The 14,584-nt window shown below is 42.1% G+C and overlaps 1 pseudogene; it reads right to left on the bottom strand.

The window, feature by feature from the left end:
* The window catches only part of LOC121455377, a 118,570-nt pseudogene extending 114,823 nt beyond the window's left edge, over positions 1-3,747 (bottom strand).
* Positions 3,748-14,584: the final 10,837 nt, after the last annotated feature.

Here is a 14,584-nt window from a genome sequence, read left to right as displayed (position 1 = left end):
TCTGGAATAGATATCAGCATGTTGCTCCTTTAGATAGCAATGGTCACGGGCTCATAAGTTAGTTGGCCCTTCTACTCCTTGCCCCCACTCTTTGGCACCGTTCCTTGGTCCTGCTCTGCACCTTGACCCTGTTCCTTGGTCCCGCTCCTTGACTCTGCTCCTTGACCCTGTCCTTGGTCCCACTCCTTGACCCTGCTCCTTGGCCCCGTCCTTGGCTCTGCTCCTGTGCCAGTTAGCTTATCTGTGGAACTGAGGCCATGAAGGTACCTGACTGTAGATTTAGTGAGATCCAAAACTGTAGCAGCAATATCAGTACCTGGAACATGGTACATCTTACTGCATTTCTTACTCCTAATGTGAGTTGTCCAAGATTAGATTAGATCTGTTTTAGTTGTCATTAGCAGGCGTTTTAGAGGATGGGGCAGCTGTTGAGGGCAAGGTGTACAATGACCTAGATTGTTAATTTCAAAGATATTAACGGATCGAACTGTATTCCTGCCATCTGTAGCTAAACCTCCCAACAATAACCCATATCTTCCTCAGTTCCTCAATATGTAAGGGCATTCGTTGTTCTTTGCCCATCCAACCAGTCAGTGTGACAGATTTGTCAGAAAGGATGTGGCTGATGGGATGGTGAGCAAGACTGACAGTGAGAACGACTCTACCATTGGTTTGCCTATCATGAACAACTCCATGTAGCTACCACTCCATAGGAATCTGGAGTCAGCTCTAATGTGCCCTTTATAATCAACAAGTCTCTCCAATGAGAGTCCTAGTGCCTGAGAATACTGGAGGATTAAACACTTAGGTAATACTTAGGTGACCGTAAAAAGAACACCATACTAGGATTATGATGTATTTTCCACCGTAATATCTCTATGTCAAAATCCAGTCTTTAGACTGAAACTGAAAGCTACTGATGGCTGTTCTGTAAGATGGATGTGGAAAATAAAATATTAAAGTGTGTGAAGAAAGAGCTCTCCAGGAAGACTTCAGCCCTAGGCATAATGGCCAAACTGGGGCCAGGCTTCAGGCAAGCGCCTTCATTATTGCTCCAGTATAGAGAGAAACCTGAATCACAGCAAATGTCTGGTGGTAGAAGGCTTTGAGTTTATAGCTTGATGTGCTAGGAACAAGATTTGTCACCCCAGGAAGATTTATAGGGTCTGTTTGTTTGCCTGTGTAACAAATGTCTTGACTTCAACTGTAGGTCAGGCTAGGTTCTAGTGACAGAAGGAGGACAAAGATCAGTTTATTCTCCCAAGAGCAGGGAGGTCTCTGTCTAATGATCTGGGCAATGACTAGTACAAACAACACACATGTAATGGGATTCCAGGGGTTTAAGACCATGATGAACAACAGAGCAAGATAAAAAGCAAAATAAGAAGGAGTGGAAGAACTGCTTCCCGTGGATGTCGAGGGAATTCTCCCAGGGCTAAATGACGTGAAACAGTGAGGTACGACAACCAGGTAATCACAGTAGAAAGAAAATCTTGCAAACTCTAACCTCCAACTACCCTTCGAGTCCACAAGCTCTTGGACCCAGTTCCCACCGAAAGAGCCTTCTGGCTCACACAGTGCCTGAAGAATTGCCCCCTGTTAAATCCTCCATTAGTCCCTTCTCTGCCCTTCCATACCATCACACACAATTTATTCTCACGGTGGCATTCAGGTATAATAACTCTGAGGTGCAGAATGTTACTTCAGTGCTGAGATGCCTAATTGCTACCAGTTCTTTGTTGTAGTGTGTGTATGTGTGTGTGTGTGTGTGTGTGTGTGTGTGTGTATGTGTGTCTATCTATCTTTCTGTAAACAGGATGTTAGCTCTTCATGTCTCAACCATAAATACATGCCCCATTGTTACTTTAATTCCAGAGGAAAAAAGGGCCCTGCTGCCTCTATTCCTACCCCTGGGCCTTCTAGTGTCTCTGGTCATTGTTACAACAGACCTGAAACTCAAACTTAGAACTGAGAGGCATTCTTATGTCACAGGCTTCTTCTTGAAAAACAAGAAGGAATACTAATGGGAAGAGCTCAAACCTACCCTGTCATTTGGAGTAAAGATACAACTCAAATCTTAATATTATATAACAACCTTGAGCTTCCTGCATGTACGGGTGTTAATGGTATATTTATTATATGAGTTCTGAGATCTACTGGGTTCCAGGGAGTTCAATTTAGTAATTTGAAGAAGAAGAGAAAAATAAAGACTGATATAGAATATTTTTGGAAACTTGGATTGGAGACAGCATGCATTACCTTCTATCAAATTCCATGGTTATAAACCTTGCCTAAATAGAAATTACCAGTATTGATGAAACTGCCTTATTGTGACCAAAACATCCAACACGAACAACTTCAAGGAGGAGCCATTTATTTTGCCCATGGTTTTGAAGGTTCAGTCTCCATGGAGGGGGTAACATGAAGTACAGCTTATAGCATGATGTACAGGAAGCGTGGTGGGGCGGGGCAGCTCACACAATGGCAAATAGAAAGCAGAGTTCAACTACAGTAGATGGGGCCAGGATAAGATCCAGCTCCCCCTAAACACGTATTCTAAGTGAGTTCCTTCCTCTAGGAAGTCCCATCACCTCCCAGGAAGCTGTTGAGAATTTGAGTCCATCAAACCCTCACAATCTAATCATCTCTGAAAATGTCCATGTAAGCACTTCAAGAGGTGAGCTGCCATCTGTGGTTCTACAAAAGCCTGTTCTTCTTTACAAAAGACCTCCACTTTCTTTCAAAAGGCCTTGACATCCAGTCTCTCTCTCTCTCTCTCTCTCTCTCTCTCTCTCTCTCTCTCTCTGTGTGTGTGTGTGTGTGTGTGTGTAGGAGGTATTTATCGTAAGTCTTCATACCCACAGAATGTGATTCCTGTCACTTCTCCATGAAATTGATCTCAGCCAGATAAAGTATTTCTTAAAAAGGGGTTAATACACATCTTGGACCTGCCTAATAACTGCTAAGGTCAATATTCTCCACCAAAATTTAAATTATACACTCTAGACAATTTGGGAAAATAGACCAATCACACCTAGTAAGGAAGGTTTTTGCTAAAGGCATTAGGTTTTCCAGAGTGGGGACTGAAGATAAGAAACCAAATCAATCTGAGAATTCTAGCAAAGAAGTCTCTGGTGTTCCTTCAGCTCATTACCTGAATTTCTCTCTTCAGCTGACCCAAAGCCAAGAGCATTCTTCAGTCTTATTTTATCCTTGGGCTTAGCTAGAACAATACTCCCAGTGTCCGGGGGATGTGATCAATTAGATTAAGAGGCAGATTGAAAGTCACATGTGAAACACGTGAATCACAATTCATTCCTGGGCCACAGAAGTTGGGCTCCTCTAAAGGTGAAGGAAAAATAAAAGGGGCAAGGCATAGAAGTTAATTCCACAGGGTGTGATGAAGTAGAAAAGGGAACAGAGTTGTAGGGAGGAGAGAAAGACAAGACCGGTACCCAAGCTGGACTGGGAAGAAACAAAGAACAAGTCTCAAAGCAACATCCAAACAGAATGATGGGTATAGATGGCCAGGCAGACTTAAGAGTGGAAAACTGAAGCACACTGAAGCACACTGTGAGATTTCAGGGCACGGTGAGGTTGTTGGGACTTGGTAGCTTCTCCGTTTCCTGTCTTAGTTGTCAGTCTTGGGCAGGTAACCTGGAGTCCAGAAGCCAAGAAAGACACTTTCTCTCCTTACCTTGCTTTTTGCCAGTCTTTGCACTCAGCACTGAAGAAGCATTTCCTCATCGATTCTTTAACAGCCTGTTAAGGAGGAGAGCTATTATCCCTCTCTTAAAGGGAAAATTAGAATCAAATCAATCAGACACACAGTCAATCAGACACACAGTCAGAGAGCTTCAGAGTCAGGGTTTACACCTGTTCACCCTGACACGGCAGCGCATGCTGCTAACAGTAGTATTAAGCACTGAACCCTGAGTCCTGGGGCTTGAGAGCCATCCTTTTCTGAGTAAGCAGACCGTCCACAGCTTGAGGGTAGCAATGGGATTGCTTTCATCTGTGTCAACAGCATCTGGCCCAGGACCTTGCAGGTGCTCCATGAAAATGCATTGCACTAAATTGGGCTAATCTCATCTTTCAAATAATCAAACTTGTGAGAGCAATTGGAGCTGATCATTTGAAAATGGCAATGGAAGTTTGTGCATCAATTTTTTTCTCTTAAAAATTCTTTGACAGATTCATACATTTACATAATGAATATTAGTCATTTCACCCCTGTTTTTTCTCAGTCTCCAACACCCAACTCTCACTGAACTGCCTATTCCCAGTAAGTCTTCAATGTCTTCTTTTTGTGTGTCACCTGCTCAGTTTAAATAGTTTCTTGTCCAAGTGTGTGAGAGAGGTTCTTTACTGGAGCAGAGCTGTCCATTGTAGAAATGACACCTCTTTCCTTAAACCCATTACTTGACAATAGTCTCTCAGGAAGAGATAAGCTCTTGGGCCTTTGCCTGATCTACGATGAAATGGTGATATGCAGGTCTCCTGAAGTTACCCACAGCTGTAGAAAGTTCATGAGTGCAGCATTCACGTCTCCAGGTCATGTCCAGAAGGTGCTTGCTGCACCTTCCCTAGCCTTATTCCTTGGCTTATGCCTCTTTGGGCCATTATGGGTGTCCGCATTAACTGCTTCCTTTTGTACTAAGCAACACTAACCTATGTGTGTAAACAGTGTTTAGGGGGTATTTTAATAATGTGGCCATTTAACACAGCAATAGTAATAGGTTTTCCCCATCTAAGGGCTCTTAAACAGATTTACAGTACCAGGCATGAGTTCATTCCTGTGGCGCAGGCCCCATATACAATTAGAAAGTGGTTGGTTGGTTGGTTGGTTATGCCTCTAACAGTCTTGCCATTATTGAACTAGAGGGTATGCCCTGCTTTTCAGGTCATGAATGTAGTTCACAGGATTCACAGTTAGGTAAAAGTTCTAAAGACACTGTACCCATTAGTCACAGGAAAGGGAAAACGTACTGGGGCTGAGCTAGAAGCTTCTTTCCTACAGGCTATCCATCATAGCTCTAGAAGGTTCTATACAGGCAGCTGGTTGAGAAAAGTACCTCCATTTTTATCGGCTTGACTCAACTGGGCTTCCACTACTTTTCTGCATATTATGCTTTATGGATTTCAAAACACCAGTCACATAAATCATGTGGAATTGCTTTCTGTTCTCAGAAAACCAAAATCCATGCTTTCACCATAACCAATACTTTCTAGAACATCAGAGACCATTGTATGATGCCTGTAACACATGCACAAGCCTCTGCTGGACTTTTCTTTCTTACTCAGAGGTGTTGAGGATATCTTCATCTCTCCTGGAGGACTCTATACCATTTTCTCCTAAAGTAAAGCTCTTTTGCTGCAATGCCAAATCTCTGTAGTGTTGTTCTCCATGTATAGGCCCTGAACTAACAGTATCAGCACTCAATGAAGCCTTGCTATAAATGCAAATTTTCAGACCTAACCCAAGACCATTGAACTATAAATCCTGAGGGTGAAGCCCAAGATGTGCCCTTCAGGAAATTTAGCTGCACAGTAAGATTTATAACTACTATCTTAAGGCTCAGGAGAAGCTCCGTTAGCTATAGTGAGGACTGATAACAGATAGGGAGACTGACATTTAGTATCTGCACCGTATTCTTTGTTTGGCAGTTGTTACCATCCAGGGGAATCACATCAAGCACTGAGACTTTCTTTCATTCTCAAGAGTTTTCGATTGTGAGCCTCTGCCCTTGATGTTCGGGTGCTTTGTCGGCTTTCTGTTTTTCTGCAGAGTTTGTGGCCCTTGATGGAGGTGAACTCTGCTTTCTCTTCACTGTACTGAATGCTCCAAGTCAGAGAATATGATAAGAAGCTTGCTGTTTATGCAGAATGCTCAGAATGAGTCTAGATGGCAGCAGAAGTACAAGCAGAACCTGGGGGCGAGAATAATACTGGCTCAGAAAGGATTGGAGTTAGTTTGTTTGCATGACACAGCATAGTGAATGTAGACTTAGGGTCAATGTGAGGCTGGTTCTGAACCAAGATGCTCCACCTGCCTAGAGTGATGAGAATTGATGCTGCTAGCCCTGCAGTCTGGGTACCTGGAGAAGAGTGAGTCTTGAGAGACAGTTTCTGACAGTAGGGTCTTAGTCATAGCAGCAGGGACTTTGGACAAGAAAATTGCCCCCAGAAAGATGGAGACAGTGTATGGAGAAATGAGTGACGGGGGAGCGTCTGCTAGCTAGCTATAGGATCTGTAGCTTAGCATAACTGGCATTGCTCTGCAAATTCAAGAGGTCCTGGCTTTGTGTTATTTCTCAGGAATGGCACAAGAGGGGCCTGGAGTTGGATGCCCATGTTTAGGATCCTAGCTTAGAAATGTATGCAATCATGCAGAAGGGAACAGACAATACACATTCTACTCTCAAGGATCTCCGTCTGCAACATGGCTTTCTTCCAAAGTCTAGGAACCAAAAATTAGGTTTTTGATTTCTCTTTCTAGTTTGAGCACAACTCCTTCTTTGTCAGTCTCTCCCATTTTCTGGGTCAGGTGTTGTTAGTGTCTGCAGATTGCTGTAGTATGAGGTGGTGCATGAAAATCTGAGGTTTCCGTAGAAACAGAGACCTGAGTTTCTGAGCATTTCAGGGGGTATTTCTCACTGTTTATCAGAGGTAGCAGTATGTTCTCTGGGGCAAGGTATTTGTCCTCCTCAGAAGAAAAGCATGAAAACATTATGTTAGAGTAGAACTATAATGTTTTATCTGTTTTTTTTTCTTCTCTGTTATGTCTGACCCCATAAATACACCTCCAGGTACTTCCTGCATGTCTCCAGTTGAAGTCAGTTGAACTCTTGGCTACTCTCCATTTCAGGTTGCTGCTGTCCTGTCTTCTCCAGGTAATGTCAAAAGGGTGTCTAAGCAGCAAGAAAAAGATACGTGAAAACAGGGCAGCTTAGGGAGCAGCTGCTGCAACCAATCAAGAGAGAAATAAATAGGGACCTTCTACAAGACCCACACACTATCCTGGAAACAGTGGTTTAGGGTTCAAGAAGTAATATATCTATGCTACAAAATCTAGAGGAAGTTGAATTTTTTTTCACAATATCCAGGCATTGTTCATGACTGTGACCTGAGAAGAACAGGATTTCAGAAGCAAAGGCTACATCAAAAGGAAATGAATTCAAATTTCCTAGTTTCCATGCCAGAAGGTCTTACTGAGGGGACATTAAATTAGAAATGGAATCAGTAATCACATTATGAGTTCATGTTAATAGAAACATGTTTGAGGTCAGCAGATATTCGAAACTATTTTGGCCTTTATGCCCAACCTCTGTCCCCTGTGTACAGCACCCGTACAGCCTCCCTCCTGTTATCTATGGATAATGACACTTTATGATAATTCAGAGACTCTTATTTCAGAACATGCTGATCAGTTTTTATTGGTGATACAAAATCCCTAGTTAGTATTCTAATCCTTCCTTCTCCCCTTTTAACCTGTGGGGTTTGTGTAAGTTTAACATGCAATGACATCTCCAGTGTATGGCTGTAGGGTGTAACGGAGGGCAGAAAGGGATCATGTATTGTGGGATCAATTGATATCCTTACAGTGGGATCCGATGGGTATCCTGCACAGTGGGATCAATTGATATCCTGAACAACGGGATCAGATTCATATCCTGTACTGTGGGATCAATTGATATCCTTACAGTGGGATGCGATGGGTATCCTGTACAGTGGGATCAATTGATATCCTGAACAACGGGATCAGATGCATATTCTGTACTGTGAGATCAATTGATATACTGAGCAATGGGATCCAATGGATATCCTGTACTGTGGGATCAATTGATATCCTTTGTTGAAACAGTCAGTTGAGTCAAGAACCCTCTGTGCCTTTGTTTTCTAGGGCTTATTAGTGACTTCTGTAGGCTACAAAGGATTCCCAAATTCCATAGTTGGTTTTTATCCTGCTGAAATACAGATAATACAAGCCCTCACCTGCCAGTTTCCCATTTCCTCCATTGAGGGCAGAATTTGGACATTTTTATTTTCTTTGAGTCTTTCCATGGACAGGATCGTGTTCAGGCTTTTTCTTCCCACTTGGATACCATTTTTTGTCAAGTGAACTTTATATCCTGATTGTGTGTAATCATGTCATATGTCCATTCTTGGATCATATGAAGGGGAAAAGTCATTTCACCAAAGAAAATGCTGGCTAATATTATTAGAAAAGACTAGGTTTGGAGGAGGCAAATATCTTTGTTAGTGTTTTCCTTTTATTTTGAGGGCAGGAGACTTTAAATCCAGGCAACTATCCTCAACAAGCTAGATTCACGGAAATACTAGGACTTCAAAATGCTCTCCAGCTCTAGCCAATGCTTCTCCATGCTTGACATGGTCTGTCCTTTCCCATTTGCCTTTTACTCACCAATTGTTGTTGTCAGCACACCTCTGGATGCTGTGTTTGCATCTCTGCCTGTTGTTCCTCCGCCCAAGGCAGCTACCCCCTCTTCTCCAGCTTGTTAGCTGACTGTGTGGAGGCTTCGAGCTTGGTTTCCTCTCTAGCAGGGTTCTGAGTTCTTTCCAACTTCTGTGCTTTCCAAGATGTGATCTAGTCTGTTTCTCTGCATTTCTTTAGCCAAGAATTGCTTTTCATTAAACCACCCTTTCCAAATGTTTTTGCTACAATCGTGGTAATGAACTGACAGATGGGTGTCTGATCTTCAGTAGATATAATGAAGATTTATTTTCTAAACTGTTAGGACAAGCCAAGGGTATCATACAGAAAAAGCAAATAAACAAACATGGTTATACTTCAGACTGTGCTTCATTCAAGCTCGGGTGTTGATATCCTTGGATGTGACCTTCCTGCCAAACCATGGGGACAGAATAGGTATTCAGCATATAACCAGCTTAAGTCAGCATGGGGCTGCCTTATGATAAACACTCATTGGAGAAGATCAGAACTTAACCTTGGTGCCATGAATCTTAACCTATTTGGAATATCATTTAAAAAAATCACTAACACAGAGGGAATAATGGTTCTGGTTGTTTGATCATCCTGTGCTCTTCAGAAATGAATATTTGGATACCTCATTTGGGCAGCTTTTGCATCATGAGGTCAACTTAATACCTGACAACACACAATGGGCTTCTGGGATTAGAGTTAATACTGTTGTTAAATTTTTGGATGAACAAATTAATGTACAGTGAGAAGTTTCTGACTTCTAGAGTTGTGGCTGACTTGTTATCCTTGGTGGTAGCTGTCCTCTGAGTGTGTTACTTCACATAGCAAAGGGCTCCAGTCTTTTGTTTACAGTGTAGCTTCCTTCCTCTTTCCTCGGCCTAAGGATTGTTGCTTAGGGAATTTGCTCTCATGTCAAATTCAGCTATAGCCTTATAGATGGTTATTACTTGTTTACTTTTACTTAATATTTATTTTGAAATGTCTGGGCTAGAACTCAGGGCCTTGAACGTCCTAAGCAAATTTCTCCACCACTGGGACACATCTCTAATCCTTTGTTTTGTTTTTTTAAAATAGTAACAGGCAAACATAGCAAAATTAACATGAAATGATTGGCCTCAGTGTCTAAAATGTGCAGAGGCTGAAAAGCCACTGCTGGGTGTCCACTGATGCATGCTGAACACTGTGGTGGATGAATTGGCTTTATACCCAGAGTGAATGGTGCAAGCCAACCATAAAAATAAAATGTACTAAACCACCAACTGACATTATGGAAATAAGATACTTGTTGGCCAAAAAAGCCACAGTGTATCAATTAGCAGATCTTAGCAGTTGGAAAGGAGAATTCTTGGTTCTGGAAACTGAATGCTACACGGTTTGTTCTCATAGATTATTTCTCTCATATTTAAAGAAGTCTAGAGCAGTTACTGTATGTATGGGGGAAGTCCAGATAAGACTATAAAGCTTGCATCAATTTAGTTGGATGCTTTTGTCTACTGAAGCTGGTTCATACCATCCTACTAGGCCATTTCACTTGCTGTCATTTCAACAGCTGTCCGTTAAAATCTCAAGATTATAAATCCTCACATCCCTTATCGCACTCACCTCACTCCCACACCTGGAAGGTATGCTCAAACAAGTCTCTCCTCATGGACACAGAGTGTCTAAATCAGACAGGTGGGGTGCAAAGCTTTGGCTAGGCCACTTGTTAGTCCATGGACTTTGGTTAAGAGTCTTGCCCCTTCTAAAGTTTATTTGCCTCATTTTGAAAGTGGAGAGATTGCACACCTACAACAATGGCTCTAAGAATGAAGACTAATATATGTGAAAGTGAAATACCATCCATTTTCAATAGTAGTAAACCCAGTCAGACACCTGTCTGCTCGGAGGGTAGGCTTCCAGCTCCAAAAGGGGGTTCCTTCCCAGAAATCCCAACCAATCAAGGCAACAAAGACTCTGTTTGGTTTTAGAAGAGTGCCTACCACTGGAATCCATCCCTAGTCCTTTGGCTGTATTTTTTAAAACAGTAACAGGCAACCATAGAGAAATTAACATGAGATAATAGGCCTCTTTGTCTAGCATGTACAGAGGCTGAGCAGCCTCGCTAGATGTTCACTGCTATGAAATCTAGGCAATTGGTAGAAACTCCAGGTTACAGAACATTTTGGCCCTAAGCAGCCCTTGACAAGATGTCTTCTGGAAAGCACATTGTTTCCAAGGGCAATGTGGGTTTCGGGGGGGGGGGGAGGAGTAAGTAAATAAATAAACAAAAATTTTAAATAAAAGGGAAATTTAGTCTAGTTATAAAAGACTTTTTATTGGAAGCCAGTATGCTCTTTCAGCTGGCAGAAGCCCTGGCTGCTAAGCCTGACCACCTGAGTTTGTTTCCCAGAACCTCATATGGTAGGATGAGAGAATCAATTCCCACATGTTGTTCTCTGACCTTCAGATACATGGCTTGTACACAAATAAATAAATAAATATAATTTTACAATTTTCTGGGATGTCTTTTAAAGACCATTTCATTTGGTTAGTTGAAGACATTGTCTCTTTCACTTTTACTCTTTACCACTTTGGAGTAAGGCAGATTTTATTGTTTGTGTTGTCCTTGCAAAGGCCTGAGAATTTAAAAAGCTCTGATTTCTTGACGGTGGAATGTACCAAAGGTCCCGAGTTTACCAGTGCTGTTCTGAAAGTCATACAGCTGAGGCCCCCAGCCTAGATAGAGAGAAAGGAAATGCAAGCATGGTAAAGGTGGGTGTATTTTATCAATCAGTTGGCATGAGTAGTTAATGCGCACTTCCTTGTCTTAGCTTTGATAAGGATCTCAGAATTTTATTTAATTTTAATTTTTCATCATGAAAACCTCCACATCCTTCAGGGTCAGTGTGTAGGGCACAGAAAAGAGAAACCCAGAATTCAGCCTTAATGCTGCCGTTTCTTTTTTTGGCAGTCCAGTCAAGGTTTCTATACATCTTCAAACCACCTCAGCTTGCCCTCCTGAGTTCGTTTCTGCTGTTGCTGTGACTAATGGCCGCAAACGTAGCTGCGTGCGCAGCACCAGTTTAGGGCACAGCGGTAGAGGTTGAAAGTCTAACATAGGTCTCCCCGGGTCAAAACAGAGGTGTTCACAGACTGCGTTAATTTCTGAATGCGCTACAGAAGGGTGAGCTTCCTTTTTCATTCAGCTTTTGGCAGGATTTGGTGCTTGGCTGTTTTAAGACTCATGTCCCGGTTCTCTTGATGGCTATATTTCCTCCCAATTTAAAGACAGTCTGTCCTTCTCCATTCTGATTTCTCACACAAATCCTGTTGTCCCTTCTCTTGTATTCCATTTTAAGAATTTGTGATATTAGATCTGGCACACCAAGAAAAATCTTAGATAATATTTCAGTCTCAAGGCCCTTATCTTAATTACATCTGCACAGCCCCTTTGTCGCTAGTCTAACAGCTTCAGTGGTGTCGGGGTTCAGGTGTGGATGTCTTTCCGGTGGGGTGCGATTCTGTTGACCACACCCATAGACAGACCAGGACAAACAGGGGATGGAAACTCAAATGCCTCTAGGGTTTGCTGATTTCACTACAAATGGCTGAAATGTTCTGCGAAAAGAAAAGTAAATAAACTATAGCCTGTAACAAATTAAAATACCTAAAAGGAAGAAGGCAAAAAAACAAAAATAGATTTTCTAGTACCTAGTTCCAGGTTCTGCTAACTATGGCTTAAATTATTCTTTAAGAAATTGTTGACAGATTGGTAAATTGCAACGCACACAGCCTTAATTAATTTTGTCGTATCTCTAGTTCACTTGGCTTGCCCAGGTTTCTTTCCTTTTACAGGTTTCTAGTGGTTCTGAGCTGGGTTGCTCTCCCAAAACAATTAGAAAAACCACAAAAATAAAATATCTTTTTTTTTTTCATTCCCATGCAGGCTGTGCTTTTCAGCTGATTCATCCAGTCAAAGAAAAATTTAATAGGTTGTGTTCACATAGAATAACAGCAGAGACTGGGAGATGGGAGATATGAATTAATAGGTCGAGAAAAAATATAATAATATAAAATTGCAGGTTAAGTAGTTCTGAGGGCACAAACTCCAGAACTTTACTGTTCAGGGTATTCCTTTCCCTTCAGGCTGGCCTAGAGATAGCTGGAGTGCCAGGGGCTACGTGATGCTCAGCGAAGCAGCCAAAGGGTATGCCTAGAGAACCTTCCTTAGTGCTGGCAACCCGGGGCCACCAAGAACCATCTCTTAAAGTTAAAACATTATTCTTTAACAATTTGTCCCTATTGGCTAGTTCTAATAGTGTTAGAAGGTGCTATGCATGCCGCTAGAAGAGAATGAGAGTCGTAGGGCTTACTGAGGTGTGAGTCCTGGGAGCTGCAATTGCAACCAGCCTGGCAAGACACAGCCACTGGCACAAATGTAGAGGGAATGGCCAACTAGCTTCTGACTGGGTTTGGGGCCTTGTTTACATGATGAAACCTATACTTGGCACTATTATTGGGCCAGGAACCTATGGCTGGACAGATCATAGACCCTAGAAGAGAGCCTACTAATATATTCTGCTAAATGGAAGTAGTGATAAACCAACTCCTGATGGTGTATAAACTCTTTAAGAAGATTAGTACTTAGCCCCAAATTCTTAGTCTGTTTTTTTTTTGTTGTTGTTGTTCTTGAGTCCTTTTCTACCCACCAGGTAGCTCTAATATTAGCTTCTGCGGTCTAGTGGCTACTGTGACTATCTTTGTGACCAGATATTAATATGGCAGATTTTCAAGGACAGAGAATGACTGAGCCTAGCATTCCTAGGTGCTCTGACTTTCGGGCTGCAACCTTAGGTGGTCTGGATGTTCCTGTTGTTATATTTCCAGTAACAAGAAAACTGACTTTCATGACTGAGACCAAAAGATCAAAATAAATTTTGACTTCCAAAGAGCATGTGCACAGAAGCCCTCTTATCAATTCTGGTGTTCAGTCTTTATGTGCTACAATAAGTCTCAATGGATGCTAAAGATAGTCACTCATTTTCCCTATTTTCCATCTCAGAAATCCTGTGCAGCTTGTCTGGTAGCTGAAGTCATCCCACACAGAACCATCTCCAAGGCCTGAGGCTCCATGCTGCTATGCCTATGATTCTTCCACTGGTGACAAGATTCTGTGTGGTTGTAAAGGTGCATCTTCCTTCCATATCAAGACTTGCTAAATTGACATCACCCGTGTTTCAGTCACACTCGGGGCCAATCAAATTGCTAGAAAGGGTTGCAGACTTTAATGAGGACCTCAATGGCAAGGCTCCTTTAATAATAGCTCCGTAAGTTCGCTGTTGATTTTCTGATTTAGAGTAGTTTTGGCCTTTCTTTTTCCACTGCCTACAGAACGTTACAGAAATCCTATTATGAATGACAGCAGAAAAGACAGTATGCGAACCCATCGTAATGGTACTCCTCTACCACCATGGGTGGAGTAAGTGAACACATTCTTATTCTCATACCTTTTCCAATCTACATTTCACAGAGCAAGAAAGAAAATCTTTACCGTGACAACAATGCCAATCTTCCCTGAAACCCTTGTCCCAGAGTGTAACAAGACACAAATTTTGTAAATTCTACTCTCTATGGGAAGCGGAGACAATTTGTAGAGGTTTGTTGCAGGCTAGGATGTCATAAATATATCCTCAGGAGCAGACTCTGAGATGAGTGGCATTGGATATTGGCTTCTGTGTGATATGGGTGTTTAGCCTGCATGTATGTCTGTGTATCACGTTCATGCAATTCTCTTGGAGGCCAGAAGAGGGTTGCAGAACCCCTGGAACCATAGTATAACAGACAGTTGTTAGCCACTATACAGGGGCTGAGAACTCGAACCTGTGCCCTCTGGCAGAGTAGCCAGTGCTCTTAACTGCTGAGCCACCACTCCAGTGCCTGATCCTTAGATCTCTTTCTTAGTCTTGGCTAGCCTGAAATTGAGATGATTATTGTCCATATTTCATCTATTGCTAGGCTAATTTCACCTAGAGGCTTGAGCAGTGAAGTAATTGATGCTTCCATTGTGCAAACTGGAGTTGGATTTTTCCCTGATACCCTGTTTAGTTAGAGTCCTAGCTCCTTATCGATAGCTTTTGCCTC

The sequence above is a fragment of the Microtus oregoni genome, unplaced genomic scaffold (genome assembly GCF_018167655.1).
Source record: "Microtus oregoni isolate MIOR12 unplaced genomic scaffold, Mior012 000013F_ref0000133, whole genome shotgun sequence".
Classification (NCBI taxonomy): domain Eukaryota; kingdom Metazoa; phylum Chordata; class Mammalia; order Rodentia; family Cricetidae; genus Microtus; species Microtus oregoni.
The sequence above is the reverse complement of the archived record's forward strand: the minus strand, read 5'-3'. Positions and strand labels throughout refer to the sequence as shown.